The sequence below is a fragment of the Kogia breviceps genome, chromosome 10 (genome assembly GCF_026419965.1).
Source record: "Kogia breviceps isolate mKogBre1 chromosome 10, mKogBre1 haplotype 1, whole genome shotgun sequence".
Classification (NCBI taxonomy): Eukaryota; Metazoa; Chordata; class Mammalia; order Artiodactyla; family Physeteridae; genus Kogia; species Kogia breviceps.
Window position 1 is genome coordinate 37,189,244 of NC_081319.1, and position 14,708 is coordinate 37,203,951.

Genomic DNA, 14,708 nt, shown 5'->3' on the forward strand with positions numbered 1-14,708 from the left:
GGGACATTTTCCAGGCAGAGAGAACAACCTGGGCAAAGGCCAGATGGCCAGAGAGACCATTAAACCCTGAGTGTTCACTGCAGCTGAGTGGAGGATGGAGCTGAGCCCCAGGAGACGCTGGACCAGAGCACACAAGCCCTTGGGGGCCAGCAAAAGGGAGCCATGGCAGGTCAAGCAGAAGGAACAGGAGGCTGGAGGTGACTTCTAGAGGTCCCTTTCTAGCTGCTGGGTAGAAGTGGGTTATGTAGGATTTCACTCCCCAAAGTCTAGAGCTGATTTTGCTGGTACGGCCAGGGATACAGGTTTTTTATTACTCTCTGTTGTCTCCTCCGTGCCTGTCCAGACCACAGGCTCTCGGGGGCAGGGGCAAGTCTGTGTCTAATTCATTTCTGAGGGCTCAACGGCCATCACAGGGCCAGACATATAGCAGGAACTAAACAGAAGCCTGCTGAGTGAGGGCACGCACTGCCTGGTGCCCCACCTGTCTGCCCAGTGCTGCCCATGGAACTGTCTGTCAGGCCTGACTCTACCCACTAGCTTGTGTCCTCAGCCGAGCAGGGCCGGGCCCTGCAGGATGTGCTGGACAACAGGCCGTGCATCCAGGAAGCAGACTTCGTGCCTTTCCTCACGCTCCCACGCTGGCTGCCAGCCGGGGAAGCTCCAGCCCGGAAGCCCTCCCAGCCATCAGGCTCAGAACTGCAGGCACCATCTACCGGGGTCAGATCAGATCCAGTGCCGTGCTGCCTGCAGAAGCCCAGGGTCCCACCTACAGAGACCACCCTGGCCCCAGCCTCACCTCAGGCAGCTGAAGCGAAGACCAGAGGTCCTGGGTGGGGTAGAGATTGGGATGCAGAGAACCTTGGGTGAGACTGGAGGGGAGTAGCACTGCCTACTCAGGGAAAACTGCTCACCAGCTACAGCTGGGCCAATTCGCCACACGTAGACAGGTAGCAGTGATTTCTCCATCCCAGGAGGTGTGCAAGCAAGACCAGAAGCTGGAGGAACTCGCAGGTCCTCACCCTGCTGTTAAGAACCACCCACCAAGCATCCTCTCTCCACCGAGCCCCAAAAGCCACCCCTTCCTGCTCCTGGGGGACCATCACTGTGGCTGTGTGGCCTCGAAGTCTCTCCTCCCCACCTCACTTGCCTCTTCTGTGACACAAGAGTGGGCGAGCTCAGGAGGTGTTTTCCTTTCATTCTCTGCTCTCAGCACCACACAATGATCGCATTTATTCTCAACATCCATAATAATTTTCTTCTAAAACAAAAACATGAAGAGTTCCAAACCAATTAGCGAAAACACAGGAAGGCACCTTAATTTCAGGACACAAAGAAATACCATCAGGCTCCCGTGTTTTCCTTGTGGTAAACTGGATTGTTTCTTCAAAGGCCCGAAGCTGTCTGGAAGCGGTGGGGGTGGGAGGGAGGCCAATGTGGGAGGTCCAGGACCCCCTCCTCTGCCCCCACATCCCTTCATACCTACCAGGAGCCCTCGGGGTGGGGCCATGGTCCAACTGTGCTTCTGCGCGCGCGCGCGCGCGCACACACACACACACACACACACACACACACACACACACACACACACACACACACACACACACACACACACACACACACACACACACACACACACACACACACACACCCGTCCTCCTCCACTCCTGGGATCACAGGCCTCTTCTTCCCTTGTACTTCTGATGAAATCCAATCCCCCAGCATAGCTGACAAGGCCCCTGGATCTGAACCAACTAGTGCCTCCACCCACTTCTTGATGCCCCTCCCTCACTCTCTGCTCCTGGCCTTTGCACTGGATGTTCTTTCCTCCCTGAACTCTCTTCCCCTGGCTAAGGACACATACATCCTTTGGGACTCAGCTTATATACCCCTTCCTCCAGGAAGGTCTCCCTGACCTCATCAGGCGTTCCCAGGGCCACCTGTACACCCCCTGCCACAGGCCTGCTCATTCTGACATGTACCTTCCTGGTCATGTCTGTCACCTCCATTGCCACTCAGTGTCTCAAGGCCCAGCACAATGCCTGGCACAGAGAATGTGCCCAGTAGGTGTTTGATGAATAAATGAATGATCCTCAAAATGCCCTCAGAACCCTAAGCTGGCCTTGACTGAATGTTCTGGTTCCAAGCTCACTGTCAAACCCCAGGAGGGCAAAGCCTTGCCCTGAGCCTGAATCCCTGCACCCTGGGGTGGGAGGGTGTGTGTGCCCAGAATTATTTCCTAACGTGGTCCTGTTATTTAGGGATGGGCCGAGAGCCCTCTGTGAGCAGGAAGCAGGAAGGAGAGCTGGGCCTCTGTTCTCCCACCCAATCCCCAATTTGGAGGACGTGCAGCCTGTAATTTGGAAGGCTAATTTGGTCTGGGGTTAGAAGGGAGAGCTCTGTGTGCTGAATGATGCCATGCTCTCCCGGGGGGGAAGTATCCTCTCCTCAGCTCTCAGGCACAGGCCACGCTGCTCCCACATAGCCCCTGAGGCCTGGGCAGAGACCCCTAGACCATTGGGCAGCCAGCCCTCAGCCAGAGGAGAGGGAGAGAGGGAGAAACCTGGGGTCCAGTCCCCTTAGCCACTGACTGCCCAGACAGGGGTTACCTTGGGTCAGTGGGCCCCAGACATCAAAAAGAACCAACGGAGGGTCCCCAAGGACGAGGGCCTCAGAACGCCCCAGACAGCTGCTCAGGAGAAACATTGGGGAAATGGGCAGTGTGATCACTTGGCCCAGAAGCCACAGTCCCCGGCAACCCCCCAGTCCTGCTGCTGCCTGAGCCCTGCCACAGAGTCACTTAACATCCCTCCAGCATCATGGGTCATCATGCTGTTTCCAGCCTCTGAACACTGTTCACCTCATCCCCTGTGAAGCCCTGTCTGACCACCAGGCTGGATCAAGATCCACTTCCGAGCTCCCACAGCGCTGTGCTTCCCACTTCACAGCACTGGGCGTTCTACCCTGTATGTGCCTGATTGCCTCCCCCATCAGAATATGGGCTCAGTTAGAGTGGGGCCTGGTCATGGTCCCCTTGGTGGCCCAGAGCCCTGCCCAGGGTCTGGCTCAGCAGAGTTGGTATGACAGGACAGGCAGAGAGGCTGCTCCACTCACAGCTGAGTGGCACTTCTCTGGTCCTTGGCTTGCCTGTCTGTGGACCAAGCACACAGCAGCATTTCAGTATTCCATGAACACGTGAGTGAATGAATGAGAAGCTGGTCTAGATGGTCTGCAATCCCTGCACCTCAAACCCTCCAGTTTCTCTCCTCATTCAAGCTGCAAGGCTCTCTGCCCAGGTACATGCCAGCAGGGACTGGCACTGGCCTTGGGATAAGGTGGACAAAAGCCCTAGGGACAGTCAGGGCAGGCAGGACGTGCAGGGGAGCTGAGAAGCTGGGACCTTGAGAGGGTGATGGGTGACAGAGCCTTGGTGGGGAAGGCATAAAGATTTCAGGGTGACAGATAAAGTCCCCATCCCTGACCATGCCTGGTGTTTGAGGACCCCGGCCTGCCTGGGGGCAGCACCCCATCCCCAACTCACCCACACTCCAGCAGCTTCTCCCGAAACTTCTGCTCAGCCTCTAACCGTCTATCACTGGGGCTGATGATTCACACGCTCTGCACCTCTTTCCTCTTCCCAACTAATTATAGCTCCTGTGTGTTTTTCCCCCTGGAAAAACGTCTTCTTAAAAAAATATATCCCCAAGCCAGCAATAATTAATTTGGTGAGCACCAGTGTGCAATTCAGACAGACTCTGAGGACAGGAAGGTCCCAGGTATAGGGAGAGGTCTTTTGTCCAACAGAGGAAGAGACGGGTATGGGACGCAGGTGGACATGGGACACTTCAAGCATCAGAAGCTCAGCCCATCCCCCACTCTGCCTATCATGACTACGGGGACCTTGGGGAAGTACAGTCACAGTCACATTCATGGGGACCCTATGGAGCACTAGTACATGCTGGGCACAGTGCCAAGTGCCCGCCAAGTGCACTGACATTCCATCCTCTGACACCTGCCGAAGTCGGCCCTATTGACCCCACTATGGAGAAGAGGACACGAACTCAGAACCTGCCCGGAGTCCCACAGCCATCAGTGGTGGGGTGAAACGTGAAGCCTGTGGCACTGGTAGCCGTGGCCTGAGCAGAGGGAAGCCCCAGGCCATTAGCCCCTCAAGAGACAGGCGAGCATATGGCCCTCTGGCCTGTCTCTCCCTCACCTACCTTCTGGGAATCACAGCAGTTCCCCTGGAACTGGGCCAGAGTTGAGACCACAAGTGTTGTCTGAGCTCTTCGTGAGGCCCAGCGAGCAGACAGCAGAGCAGATGTCTGGGCAGGTGCCCCGGCCAGGTGGGGAGAGGAGACTGCCAGGACGGGGTCCTAGAGCAACAGTGACAGAAAGACTGAGACATTTGAGATGGGGTCAGGGAGCGAGACAGATATAGAGAGAGGGGCAGAGATGGAGACTAAAACAGAGACAGAGTTAGGTCTGAGTCAGAGCCCAGAGGACAAAGATGAACCCAGAGAGAAGACATAGAGACACAGGGCAGGGGACTGAGCCCCAGACTGAGCAGGAGGGACAGCTGAGATGGAAGAGGACCCCAGACCTGGTGTGGCCAAGGGGCTGGTTCAGCCAGAGAACCAGAGGCCTGGTGGTCTAGGAGGGAGCCAGGAGGGAGGGAGTGTTGAAAGTTAGAGAAGAGAGATGGAGGCCCAAAGCCTCATGAGCTCAGGCTCGGCTGGCGGGGGCCCCAAGAAGATGGGGTAGCCATGGACACTCCAGCCTAGCATGGGAGAGTTGGAAGCATAATGCCTCTTCATCTCTATCAATCCAGGAAGACTGCCTGGGGAGGTGGCTCCAGGTGCAGGAGCACATGGGCATCAGGAGAGCTGAGGTGCATGGATCAAATGAGCAGGGGGGCCCATCCCGGGAGGGCTCCCCTGGAACAGGCTCTCTGATGCTAGTCTGTCCCCCCATTTCCACCATCACAGAGGCAAAGACCCTCTCCGGGGCGGGCGTTAAGGAAAATCCAGGCAAGGATAGGCCTCTCCTTTTCTCCTGGGGAAGTGAAACCCTGGGGCTGTTTGTGTGGTCAGCCTGAGGCCAGAGGCCTCCTGCTTGTCCTGCAGAGCCATGTGCCTCCCAGCCAGGAATGGAGCCTGGCAGATTCAGAGCTTCCCCCTGAACCCAGGATACCAGCAGCCTTTCCTGCTGTCCTGGTGTCAGGCTGGGACAACCCCCCACACCTTATTCCCCACCGGCCATTTGGAAATATACTCCCTCTCCCCCCTCTCCCCAAAGCTAGGGGTCTGTGACCCTCCTCAGATTTCTCAGGCAGGGCCAGGTCTCTCTCAGCTTAGGACAGGACTGTACTTCCTTCCCCAGACCCTCAAGTCAGGGCCTGTCTCTCCCCTCAGACCCTCCAGGCTAAGCGAGGACCCCTCCCCCAGCCCCTTGGCCTCTCTCTGCCTTGGCAGCCCAGGAGGTGTCAACAGCCCTGCTAACCACAGGCAGACAGCCTTGGCTCCAGCCATAACCTCCCCCAACTCCTTTGGACACCTGACACGGCTGCTGCCTGCTCTGGGTCAGGGCCCAGTGCCCAGGACCCATGAGCCAGGCAGCTGTTGGGATTTCCGGCTCAGGGGGCCTCCGGGGTTGACACCTCTCAACCACTTTCTCGTCTGGACTCTCCTGGCCAAGTCTGTGCTCTTCTGGGGTCAGTGTCTGGATCCTGGAGCATTTGTCATGGGAAGGGAGGGGGACACAGCAGGGAGCAGATGGCCTTGGGTGACCTCGAGCCCAGAAGACTAGCACAGGCTCCCAGGATGTGTCCTTGAGCCCCAGGAATGAGGGAAGAAGTGGCTGACGACCCCTGGGAGGGGGGTTCACCAATGCAGGAGAAAGGTGCCCATGCAGGCCTCTCATTCTTGGTTTGGCCACCCTGGTGGGCCTGGGACACTACAGTGATCAGGGTATTTTGATGGAAATACTTGTTTCATGGATCCCCAAGACAAACCAAGAAATCTCCTTTTGCAATGACGTAACAGGAGGCGACACAAGGTAGGGTCTGGAGTCTGACAAACCAGGTCTAGCCAGCTCAGGCTCTGAGGAGATGACCGAGTCTGTTTCTTCACCTATAAAATGGTGCTGCCAGTAACTCCCTCCTGAGAGAATGCTATGAATAATCGAAATTTCACACATGAAGCTCAATGAACGTGAATGGCTCTGCTTTAGGCAGCCCAGATCCCACTAGAGGCTCCGAACCTGCCCCCTCCTTGGAGCTCCCTTTCCCTTCTAGGCCCCTCTGGGCAGAAGACAGGCAGGCAGCCCTCAGCCGCTAGCCCCACTGCAGCCTGGGGCAGACAAAGCTGAGGCCTGGGGGGAAGGAGAAGGCCTAGGTGGGGCAAGGAGCCAGAAAGCCAGGCGGGTCTCCTCTTGGGTGGGACCACTGGCAGGCCCCCAGCCCACCCTCAGGTCTCTGAGCAACGGGGACTGGACTGGCTGAGTGCCTTCCTGCTCCTGCCTGGAATCCTCAGGCCACCCCAGGGTTCAGTCACCCTCTGTACCCCGACCCTGGCTCTAGCCCCCTTCTAGGCCAGCGTGGACTTTGGCCCCAGCTCCTCTGACAAGCAAAGAGGGAGGACACCGGGCCCACCCCCACTGCAGACCGTTTTTAGCCCCCAAGGAACTCGGCGTCCTCCCAGCAAGGGTGCGTGGGTCTTAGCTGGGTATTAATAGCTCAGCTGGAGGAGGTGACTGGGACTTTCACAGCCAAACCCTGGAGGCCTTGCATCCTGGGCAGGCAGGGCAGCACTCTTGTTGTCCACATGTCCTCTACTGGCTCTCCACCATTCCTGTCCCCCAGGGGTTCTCTCATCTCCCTCCAGCCCCCACCCCCTCACACATGCCTGGTTCCCCCCTTGTTGAATCTCCCTGTGCTCCCCTGTGGGGAGGGGGAGACCGCTGGGGTCAGGACCCCAGCGGCGGGTCAACAGCTGAGGCTGGTTCATGACCAGGCCTTGTGGGAGATGAGAACAGAGAGGCCAGTGATAAGGCTTCCTCCTTGGCACCCTTCTCTGCCCGCTGGCCTCTCATTCCTGCTTGCCTCCTCCATCCTAGCTCCCCAACTGGCAGCTGTGTGGGCATGTCCCCAGATCTCCAGCCATGCTGGGCTCAGAATGGAGAAGAGGTGGGAAAACCTAGCTGGCAGAATGGAGGCCTGGAAAAAATGCCCGGGACGGTGCTGCTTGCACACGGCTCAGAGGGGCAGCTGAGGCCTGAACTGGCTGCAGGGTCACCTCTCTGGGGCAGCCTGGGAGTAACAGGGCCCTGGGTGGTGACTGGGGACCTAGGGTCTTGGCACATTTCCTCTCCTGAGACCCCCTGCCCCCCATGCCACAGAAGCATCTCACACACCTGCCTCGACCACTCACCCTCACTGTGTTAACTCATCTACCCGCACTCCAAGGTACACAGTCTTGAGGGTAGAAATCAGCAACACGGAGCATGATCAACATGGAGGCGGGTGCTGTGATCATTCCACGTTTCAGAGATAAGCAATCAAGGCTCCCATCTTGAGGGCAGGGAGCTGGGACTGGAGGCCAGGCCCCCGGCCTTGCTCTAGTGGCTTTGGACATAAGATCTGTGCCCAGTCCTTTTCACACTCATGGTCAATCCCTGGAAGCCCCGTCTTATTTATCACAGGCATCCCTCTGTCACCGGTCCTGGCACACATCACTTCCAGGATAGAGCAGGCAGGCTTCTGATTCTTTGGGGACCTCCTTCTCAGTTAGCTATGGCCTTCGGCACTGGACTGATTCTGACCTCCAACCTCTGACCCTACCTCAGCCTGAGGCCTGACCTTCACCCCAAACTGAGCTTAGCTCTCCATCCCCATCAAGTTCTGAGCAATAGCCACTGCCCTCTGACCCCTGACCCCAAGTCAAGTCTGGACCTTTGACCATTGGACAAGGAGCCCAACCCTTTGATCTCTGACCTCAGCTCCCGTTTAAGTCTCAGCCCTTAGGCCCAGCTTGAATCCAGGCCACCACCTGCTGGTTCCCGCCCCAGGCTGAGCCCTCAAGCCAGCCCCAGGCCTAGTCCCTGTCTCCCTTCCTGAACCTCAGTCCTGGACTCACCCCGGCTCCCAGCTCTCAGCTTCTCAGCCTGGAGGAGGCCCTGCATTCTCCTCACACTCATTCAGCCACCTCCACCCTGAGTTTTGAAACAAGCTGACACAAGGAGCAGATCACACCAGGCGATTTATGACTTGGACTAGCAGAGGCTGGAAACATATGCTGTTTCTGGGCTGGATCTTGTTGTTTGGACCACGGGGAAGCAGAGCCCACAGCAGAGGGAAGGGAAACAGACGGGCAGATGGGCCCTCGTGCACACAGACACCACGTGGTGGGGCGTAGAGGCCCTGGGCGACCTGGGGCTGAGGCCATGCTCTTCTGGGGCAGAGAGGCAGGCGCACCCACACACTTGGCTCTGGAGGAAACAAATTATGATAAATGGGACACTCCCCTCAACTCCTGCACCTAGTTTTCTTTTTAGCCACAGAACCCATATTCACAGCAGCTCAGAGTGGAAACTGGGTCCAAGTCCCGGCTCTCCTTCCCACAGGCTGTGAGCCCTGGAGCATGCCGCTTAGCCTCAACCTCCAACAGTGTCAGCAGCCTGATCTGTAAAATGGGGATGTGATGCTACTTGCCTTGTGGGATTTTTTGAGGACAAATGCAATTGCTGAGGCAGAGGCCCGGTGCATGCCTGGCACACGGCAAGAGCTCATGAAGGAGCAGCTACTAATATTTTATCAAAGATCAAAGTCCAGCTGTTCCAACTGGAGGGTCAGTAGTCCCCCCTTCTGCTCCCACCCTAGGGCTCCTGGGGGACACAGTTTGGAAACACTTGACCAAGATTCTGGGCTGGCAGTAGGACCAAAAGTAGCATTAGCTGACAATTATAGAAGCCAGAACTGCATGGAATTTGTCACCATGGAATTAGGTCACAGAATTCTTAAAACAAAGAAGCCACAGAAGCCAAAAACACTCAACATCTGAAGGCACAGTGATCTCCTGTGCCAAGATTGGTGTGGACCAACCAAGAAAGAATGGATCCCTGCCTTGGACAGCAGGCTGTGGCACCGTCACATGCCTGTGGGCTTTTCCTGAGTGTCCTGGAGCATTCAGGGAGTGGAGGCCTCTGGCTCCATCATGATCTCCAAAGACCCGCATTTCCTGGAGATTTCCTTCTTCCCCATCGCCACTCTGCTCAGGTGTCCGGAAAGTCCAGCTGCTCTTGGGTGCCCCCTCTCCTTGGCCAGATCGCCTCTATGACTCCTCCCAGGACTCCCCTGCCCTGCTGCTGAGGTCCCTTGGGTGAATCCCAGAGGGCCATCCCTCAGCATCCCTGCTGCCCTCCCTGGTGCCCAGGCCCTGCAGAGTGGGCTTTGGACACACCGGTAACCTTGTGCCCTACCCACTCTGGGCCAATATTTCCTCAAGAGTGAAGGAAAGGAGTTGGCCCCGTGGGGAGAAGGTGAGCACCTGTGCACTGGGAACCCACTGTGCCCCAGGCGTTTTACATCCATCATCTCTGATTCAGGAAACAGAGGGTAGGACAGGGGGAGTGACACTCCCAAGGCCACACAGCTGGGAAATGGCAGGGGGAGGATTTGACCTAAAGCTGCTGCCCTGAGAGCAGAGGCAAGAAGTGAGGTCCCAAGTGTGGGTGGGCTACCCTCAGTGTGCAGCTGCAGAGACCTACAGGCAGCACATCCTGCATCCCGATCGCTGGGGGCTCCCAGCCTCCACCATGGCTGGCTGAGCCCCGCCCCTGGTGCCATTCCCACATGACCCTTCCAGGTGACTAATGAGGGCCTGGGCACCACTCAATAATTGGCCTCATTAGGCGGCTGGGGCTGCCCAGGGGATGGGGTGGCGGATGCTGGGCCCCACAGGGACAGACCAGACAGCCTCCCGTTAATTACCTGAAAAATCAGACAATTAGGTCTCCTGCCACCCACCTGCCCATGTCCTGCTGGCCCCTAATTATCGACGGCTGCTGAGCAGGCTGGGCGTGACCTGGATTTGGACTGATGACCAGTCACTGCCATCTCTCCCATCCCCCACCCTGCATCCCTCACAGGCTGTGGACAAAGAGAGCTGGGGGGGGAGGGTTCTCTCAGGGATCTTCCTGTAGCCCCATTTTCCCAGCCCTGGACACTTCCCATCCACTATCTCTCCTGCCGAGGGCAGCTCTAGAAGAGAAGAGATGGATGTGAGGAGCCCTGGTAGCCCTCAGGTTGGAAGATGGGTGGACTGCTGGGGGAGGGGCAAAGTTCTAGAAAGTGGAGTCCAAGAGGTGCGGGGGCTGATGAAGTGGCTGGCCTCCGCCTTGGGCCTGGCTCCTCCAGGAAAAAAATGCCAGACTGTATTCAGGTGTAAGAATGGCCGAGAAGATGAAGCTGAGACCCCTCCTGTGGGCCCTGGCCCAGCCCAGGGGATGCTCGGGGACCTGGGCCTGACCTTGGAGTCCCCCCACTCAGAAGGAGAGATGGATCTAGACAAAGCATGACCATGATACAGCTTGTGGTGTTGGGGGAGGTGTGGAGAGAGGGGCGTGGCCTGGCTGGGGTGGTCCTGGAAGGCCTCCCAGAGGTGATGACCTTTAGGCTGAGCCAGGTTGGAGGGTGCACAGTTCCAGGCAGAGGGAACAACACATGTGAGGGCCTGGAGGTGCATCCTTTTCTGCTTTTGCTGAAAGCAGTGACAGTGAGGCCGGGTACCCCTCAGCAAGTATCTACCATGTACCAGGCCATCGGGTGAGGGCGACTGGACTGGCCCTGCCCCAGGAGGGCTGTGCAGGGGAGCTGGGATGGGGGGCAGGGATGCAGGCACAAGCCAGACAGACATGAACCCCAGGCTTCATGCAGCTTACAGTCTCACAAGGCACATTTTGTTCCTGTTCTTGTGTTGTGTGGTAGGTCACCAATGTCCATTATATGGTGTATAGTTGGCTGGATGGATGGACAGACGGATGGCAGACTGAGCCCCCCAGGTGAAGATGAAGAGCTTGAGACAGAGCAGACCTGTTACTTCCCACCTTCTGTACCCTCCACCTCTACTAATGTCGTGCAAGAGCCCTAGGCCAGAAAGAGGAGGGATCTTTCCCAGGCTCTGCACCTCCCTCCTTTGTATTTTATCTTCCCAACAGGCTCTGGCTCTCCCACAGGTTGAGTACCCTGCCCTGTCTACCAATCTTGCACTCCAAGCCATTTTTACCTTTGCCTGAGGGAATAACCTTGTGAGACATTCAGCTGTGACTGGAGATTGGAGGGGCAATGGGGTCCAGGGGTTGGGACTCCTGGATCAATGTGATGGAGTATCAGTGAGAGGAGGCAGGGAGAGGAGCTCAGCCTCCAGAGCTCACCCACTTGGGTGGGATTTTTTTGAGGGGGAGGTTAATTACAATTGTGTTTATTCCTTATTTATCTCTTTAAACATAGTATTTGATTAATGTAAAGGAATATCTGTGACAATACATAATAGACACTGGTGACCTATTGCACAGCACAGGAACAGGAAGGAAGTGTGTCTCCTGAGACTGTAAGTGCCATGAGGCCTGGGGTTCATGTCTGTCTTGCTTGTACCTGCATGCCCCACCCCCAGCACCACAAATAGTGCCTGGCACCCCATGGGCCAGTAACAGATGTTCATTGGTGGAATCTCCCTCTGTGTGCCACCCCTACCCAACTCCTGCCTCTCCCAGTGTACCAAGAATCTTGGTTTATCACTTCTGCTCTTTCGTAAAAGCTTTATCACACACATATGAATGCCTACAACAGTATTGTGTAGTTTTACTCTGGTGGGGAACTTTATAAAAATGGCTTTGAACTGAATGTAGTTTCTTGCAATTTGTGTTCTTCATTCTACATTATGGTTTAGGACTCACCCCTGCTGCTGTGGGAGCTGTGGTTGATTTCTCAATTCTCCTGTTACTGGATGTTTGTGTTGCTCTTAGTTTCTCCTCAGGAACAGTGCTGCTAAAAACATTATTTTGGGGGGATTTTATTATCATTGTTGTTATCACTTGTCTTGTTCCCATCCCGGCGGAGTACACACTCCCTCTTCTCCCTGACCCCCCTGCACACACAGTTACTTCCCAGGCACACTGGTGCCCCAGAACAAGGCTCCCTGTGACCTGAGCCAACCCTGGAGGGGTGGGGGATGGGTAGGTCTGGGTAGGGGTCCCACTGAAGCGACTCTGTGTATCTCATATCTGGATGAATACCCGTGCACCCCACCTTGAGTCAACCTCATAAGTACATCTGGCTCCATGTTCAGAACAAGATGAAATGGAGAAACAGACTGTGTAGTCGGATGGTCCTGGGTTCAAAGGCCCAGTTCATCTTGCACAAGCTCTACAACCTTGGGTGAGTCCCTTCTTCTCTCTGAGCCTCAGCTGCCTCATGTGTAAAGTGGGGGTAATCTTAGGACCACCCTCACAGAACATTACGGGGAGCCCTGTGAGTGCTCAGAGGAGGGCAGGGGTAGCTGATATCATTGCAGTTGCCCTTTTCCCTACTCCTGCTTCGGCCTCTTCTGCTCTCCATCTAAGGTGCTTTCCAAGGCATCCCATGGCCACCCCTAAGGATGAGAAAGCTGAGGCACAGCGCATGGAGGGCCCCTACCCAGGGACCCATATGTCCCAGCCCATTCCCTGCTGCAGGGCTAATTGGCCCCCCTCCAGTGCATTTCCCACTGCCTCTGCAGGGTCTGTGTGTGTGCAACGGACAGTCATGCTGTCCCCTCTCCACCATGTGATCCATGCCCTGCCACTGAGCCTCTTGTGCTCCTTCTCGCACTGTCTCAGCCCTGTGGTGTGAAGCTGGGGATGGCAGAGAGGGCAGCACCAGAAGGCCACCAGGGCCAGCAGCCCATCGTGCAGCCTGTCCCCAGCCTCCTGTGTGGGCCCCACCGTTACCTCCCCCATCCCATGGGCACCTGAAGTCCCCACCCTCCTTGACCAGCCCCCCTTTGTGCAGAGGACCCCAGATCCTGCCTGGCTTAGGGCCTCCCGGACCCAGACACAGCCTCCACTCTGCTCTGAGGGGTGGTCACACGGTGGGCTCTCTCAGCCCTCTACCAAGGGTGTGACAGGGAGCCTGAAGCTGCCTCTTTGGACAGATGGAGCAGATGGGGTTGGGAGAGGAGGCCTTGGAGTGCCCAGGAGTCAGATGCTTAATTTTGCAGTCGCACCCAGTTTTTGGATGAGGATTTGAGGCTCAGTGTCAGGCCGCAGGGCAGAGAGTTGGGGACCAGGAGCCCAGATCTGCGCCCCCTGCTGTCACTGCTTGCATTCAACAGGGCTGAGCTGAAGGGGGGCGGTCTCTTCCAAACACACAGACTTCCTGCTGGAAGGAGCCCACTGCTACCATCCAGCAAGGGTGGCCCCCTCCATGGTGTGGGGCCAGGGATCAGGGCCAGCCTTCACCCCCATCTCTGCTCCAGAAGCACTGGCCTCCCTGGAGAGAAATGGATGAGAAAGGGCCGTTCCCTTGAATGTCCTGCACCCCTTCCCACCTGCCAGCACCTGCGTTTCTCCAGCTCCTTTCAGGGAACCCCCTCCCCACTGCTGCTTCAACATTCCCTCCAGGCTCCTGCCCGCCCCTCCTCCGGCCTCTGGGCGGGAACACAGTAATTCGAGTTATTTTTAGCCAAGCCGCATCCTCCTAGAGACTCGAGTCAAGGGGAAACCGCCCCCGCACCTCCAGGAGCTGCTTGCAAAAAAAGATCGATTAAAACCAGTGCTTGGAGTGCTCGTGCCATGCAGGCGGGCCAGCTCTGAGACAGAGCGAGGACCCTGGGCCTCTCACCCGCGGGCTCCCCGTGCTGGGACCCGGTTGTTAGGGGTGGCCGGGGTCCCCCACATGCCCTTCACTGCCACCACAAAGCAGCTGTCCTCAGCCCGCCCTCTCCTGGCCCCATCCTCATCATCCCCGCGGGTGGTGAAGAGGGAGTCAGGGGAGCCATCCCCACTCTCCCATCCCCCTCTGGGTGGGGTGCCTTGCAGGTGGGCAGTCTACGTGTTTCCAGGGGAATTTGGGGGGCAGGGAGGGACCCCTTTATCACCTGCCTGGCCTTCTGGCTGATTCAAGCCTTGTCCCAGAGAGGCTATCAAATGGGGCAGAGAGGGACTTGCCTGGCGGTCCAGTGGTTAAGACTCCACACTCCAACTGCAGGGGGTGCGCCTTCAATCCCTGGTTGGGGAACTAAGATCCCACGTGCTGCGTGGTGTGGCAAAACAAAACAAAAACAAAAAAGAGGAACAGAGACCGTGGGCCAGGCCCCGTAAGCACTTGGCACGAAAGGGTCCCTGGAGCCTCCCCACAACCCCTAGTGTAGTAGGTGGTGCCCTCATCCCCATCTCAAAGGGAGGTCGCGGAGCCACAGGAGGACAGAGTGTTTGCTCAAGGTCACCCAGCTGCTAAGTGTCAAGGCAGGATCTGGGTCATGCCCTCCAACCTTTACCAGTGGACAGACCGTGAGGCCTGAGAATGTGACGACCAACAAATGAACAGGTGTTGGGGGACACAGAAAGGAAGGACCGACAATGCTGTACGGGGTTCCCAGCTGCCGTGGATGCCACAGCACACTCTCTCAGAGGCACGCTCTTCAACTAGGACGTGGCCCTCCTTTTCCCAAGCTGTC

At 57.0% G+C, this 14,708-nt stretch overlaps 1 long non-coding RNA gene across 1 annotated transcript in view; it reads right to left on the reverse strand.

The window, feature by feature from the left end:
- Nucleotides 1-12,034, reverse strand: part of LOC136794984 (uncharacterized) — a 61,849-nt gene extending 49,815 nt beyond the window's left edge. The window contains exon 1 of the long non-coding RNA XR_010842538.1: nucleotides 11,950-12,034. This is a non-coding gene — a long non-coding RNA (uncharacterized lncRNA). The remainder of the gene's footprint in view (nucleotides 1-11,949) is intronic.
- Nucleotides 12,035-14,708: the final 2,674 nt, after the last annotated feature.